Source organism: Prionailurus bengalensis, chromosome B1 (genome assembly GCF_016509475.1).
Source record: "Prionailurus bengalensis isolate Pbe53 chromosome B1, Fcat_Pben_1.1_paternal_pri, whole genome shotgun sequence".
In the NCBI taxonomy this organism is placed as follows: Eukaryota; Metazoa; Chordata; class Mammalia; order Carnivora; family Felidae; genus Prionailurus; species Prionailurus bengalensis.
Window position 1 is genome coordinate 172,879,954 of NC_057344.1, and position 4,305 is coordinate 172,884,258.

Genomic DNA, 4,305 nt, shown 5'->3' on the forward strand with positions numbered 1-4,305 from the left:
TGGTATTGCAGTACATCAGTTGGTGTTAGAAGTCAAGGGAAGTCCAGGTTTAAAGGTTGAGGGAAATAGACTATTTCTTTTTTTTTTTTTTAATTTTTTTTTCAACGTTTATTTATTTTTGGGACAGAGAGAGACAGAGCATGAACGGGGGAGGGGCAGAGAGAGAGGGAGACACAGAATCGGAAACAGGCTCCAGGCTCTGAGCCATCAGCCCAGAGCCCGACGCGGGGCTCGAACTCCCGGACCGCGAGATCGTGACCTGGCTGAAGTCGGACGCTTAACCGACTGCGCCACCCAGGCGCCCCGGAAATAGACTATTTCTTGAGACAAGCAGGAACAAAGTCACACTGCAAAGAGACATGCATACTGGGATGGGAGGAATTTGTGGCCATTACACAGGTTTATTACACCTACCTTCTTGCTGGCTTAGCTCTTCATTTCAAATAATGTTTGGGGGCACCTAGGTGGCTCAGTTGGTTAAGCATCCAACTTTGGCTCAGGTCATGATCTCGTGTTCCATAGGTTCCAGCCCTGTGTCCAGCTTTGTGCTGACAGCTTAGAGCCTGGAGCCTGCTTCAGATTCTGTGTCTCCCTCTCTCTCTGCCCCTCCCCTACTCATGCTCTGTCTCTCTCTCTCTCTCTCTCTCTCTGTCTCTCAAAAATGAGTAAATATCAAAAAAAATCTTTTTTAGGGGTACCTAGCGGTTCAGTCGGTTGAGTGTCCAACTTTGGCTCAGGTTACAGTCTCACGGTTCCTGAGTTCAAGCCCCAGATTGGGCTCACTGCTGTCAGCATGGAGCCAGCTTCAGATCCTGTCTCCCTCTCTTTCTGCCCCTCCCTGCTTGTGCTCTCTCAAAAATAAATAAAGCATTAAAAAAATTTTTTTTTAAATAATGTTTGTTAGGGGCACCTGTGTGGCTCAGTTGCTTGAGCTACTGACTCTTCATTTCCGCTCAGATCATGATCATCCCAGGGTCGTGGGATCCAGTCCTGCATCAGCCTTCATGCTGAGCATGGAGCCTGTTTAAGACTCTCTCTCTCTCTCTCTCTCTCTCTCCCTCTCTCTCTCTCTCCCCCCTCTGCTCCTCTCCCCCTCTGCTCCTCTCCCCCTCTGCTCCTCTCCCCAGCTCTGTGCTCTCTCTCTAAAAAAAAAAATTAAAAATAAAAAAATTAATTTAAAAGATTGTTTATTTTTCAATAGTTTTTATTTATTTATTATAATTTTATTTTTTAATAAAATAAAATAATGTTTGTTATATTTTATGCATCACTTCTAGATGTTTTGTAGGGAGGTTCTCCTGGTTATCAGTTCACAGTATTACCAGATAAGGAAGCTCTCCATGTTACTTAGTATACTCAAGTGGGTAGTTAGAGACTAAGAAGGAAAGGCTGAAAGGAAAAACACTGCCAGTACCACAGAAAGATCCACTTAAGAGGAATCTAGAGAATAGAGAAGATGAGGGGATAGGCACCACTAGTTAAATGTGTAAAAACAATGAATTATCTAGGAAGCTGGGGTGGGATGTTGACTTTGAGCTAAAAAAAAGTATAAAATATAGATGAAATCTAGCAGAAACAAAAAGAATGTAAAATATTAAAATGGCGTAGAAATCCTCTCTGGAAAGAAAATTCCTGCAAGAAAGGTAAGTTTCTTCTTAAAGGAAAAAAACAATGCTTCAAAATACCATCTTTGTTTACCTACAGAAATAAAAAAATTACCCAAAGCTGATATTCTTATTACTGTTGTGCTCATACAGTGTCGTCCTTCCATTTAAAGTCACAGATACAGCGGCTAACATTGGAGCAATCAGACAGAGAAGCACAAGGAAGTAGCAGTTGACTTTCCGTAGCAGAGCTCAGTACAGGAATTGTTTTATTGCTGGGACTGCTTCTGTTGAATATGCAGATACACTAAAAGTACCACTGGGTTATACAGAAAAGCTAGAGTTACAGAGCATGGCTATCAGGCCAGTCCTTTAGGGGAAGTAGGAAAGGGACAGGGGAAGTAAGATTAAATCACTTGACGGGGGATAAATAGTCTCTCAGGTAGTAATGGATTCCTGTTTAGACTGGAGGGTGTGTAGACAAGATAGGTACTCCACCTTCAGGCATCAGCAAGAATACTTTCCTATCTGGACATTTTCCCTCTCAAAGTATGGTTCGTGTATCAGATGTTGTAAATGTGGAACTCAGGCTAGGCTGCTGCCATGTCCGTGTTGAATTACCTGACCCAGATCTTCTTATCTGTAGACTCTAGAACCCAAATACCTTCATGAGGTCAACAAAAGGAACAGGTGGGTATTGAACTGTTCTTTGCACTTTCACTGAAACTTTTGCGCAGCACACAGCATATTCTTGGGTCTATACTGCAGTTTGGTGGGAAAAACAGTAGACTAAAAATATCACATCTCTTTTACAAAAACGTTCAGAGCAGCTCTCTTCTTAATGACCAAAACCCATAAATAACTCAAATGTCCATCAAGAGGTAAATGGATAACTTGTAGTATATCCTTACAACAGAATAATGTTCAGCAACAAACACAAATATAAGCGACAGCATGGATTAAATTTAAAAACAGCATGCTGAGTTAAAGAAGCCATAATATGAAAACATATATGTTATATACTCTAAATTTCACTCATGCGAAGTTTTAGAATAGGCAAACTAATCTGGTGGATTCATTCACCACTCTCCCCACTATTATGACAAGCTAGCTACACTGACATTCTTTTTGTTCTTTGACATCAACAAGTACTGTAGCTTTCCACCTCAGAACCCTTGTTCCTATTCTGCCCCCTGAGTAGAATATTGTCTTCCTCTTTTAATCAGGATGATTCCCACAGTTTACATATTCTTTTTTTTTTTTTTCCTAAGGAAACCTACCCTAAAACCCAGACTTAGGTCAACTTTCAGAACATTTCACAATCATCCTAATTATAAATAAATAATTATTGATATTAGTACTTGTTAGGGACTTCTCCACCTTCAATTATGACTATCTCGATGTCAGGGACAATTTATGTGTGCTCTCTGTTCTATTCCCAGCCCCTATCACCATTCTTGAAAATATAGTGAGAAAATAATAAATATTTGTGGATCAAATAAACAGCCAAATGAATGAATTTCCACATTCTCATTTTCAAAAAATGAGACTTTCTTTATTTGACAATGGTTTTGTAATATTATTTTCCTTTTTTTCAAGTTTTTATTTTATTTCAGTGAACATAAGTGTTATATTAGTTTCAGGTGTAAAATATAGTGATTTAACAAGTCCTTACATCACCTGGTGCTCATCATGTTTGTAATATTATTTTCTTTTTTTAAATATTTTTTAAGTTTGGGGCACGTGGCTCAGTTGGTTGAGCATTCGACTTCGGCTCAGGTCATGATCTCGGGGTTTATGAGTTCAAGTCCCACATTGGGCTCTGTGCTGACAGCTCGGAGCCTGGAGCCTGCTTCAGATCCTGTGTCTCCCTCTCTCTCTGCCCCTCCCCCGCTCATGCTTTGTCTCTCTCTCTCTCTCCCAAAAATAAAAATAAAACATTTAAAAAAATATTTTTTAAGTTTATTTATTTATTTTTGAGAGAGCACACACACACACAAGTGGGGCAGCGAGGGGAGGCAGAGAGAGAGAGGGAGCTGGAGAATCAAAGCAGGCTCCAGGCTCTGTGCTATCAGCAGAGAGTCTGACTTGGGGCTCAAACTCACAAACCATGAAATCATGACCTGAGCCAGGGTGTCACTTAACCGACTGAGTCACCCAGATGCCCCTATAATATTACTTTCTACACAGGAAATGAAAAAGTAATCTAGTCTTCTCTCTAATTTGGTTATTCAACTTTTTTCCCTATGCTAGTTTTAAAACATTTATTTTGGGGGCGCCTGGGTGGCACAGTCGGTTAAGCCTCCGACTTCAGCCAGGTCACGATCTTGCGGTCCGTGAGTTCGAGCCCCGCGTCGGGCTCTGGGCTGATGGCTCAGAGCCTGGAGCCTGCTTCCGATTCTGTGTCTCCCTCTCTCTCTGCCCCTCCCCTGTTCATGCTCTCTCTCTGTCCCAAAAATAAATAAAAAACGTTGAAGAAAAAAAATTTAAAAAAAAAAAACATTTATTTTGGCTCTACAACTTCTTCTGGTAATGACATATAGAGTTTTAGAATCATTGTTACATTTGAGAAACCCCTGTCAAGTTTCTTTCGTGTATGAGATACAGGATTACATGGCATCTGAAGATCTCTTGTGCAGTGACAAACCTTAAATGCTCTGCATTGTCAACATTCATTAACAGTGTGCAGTAGGAGAATTCC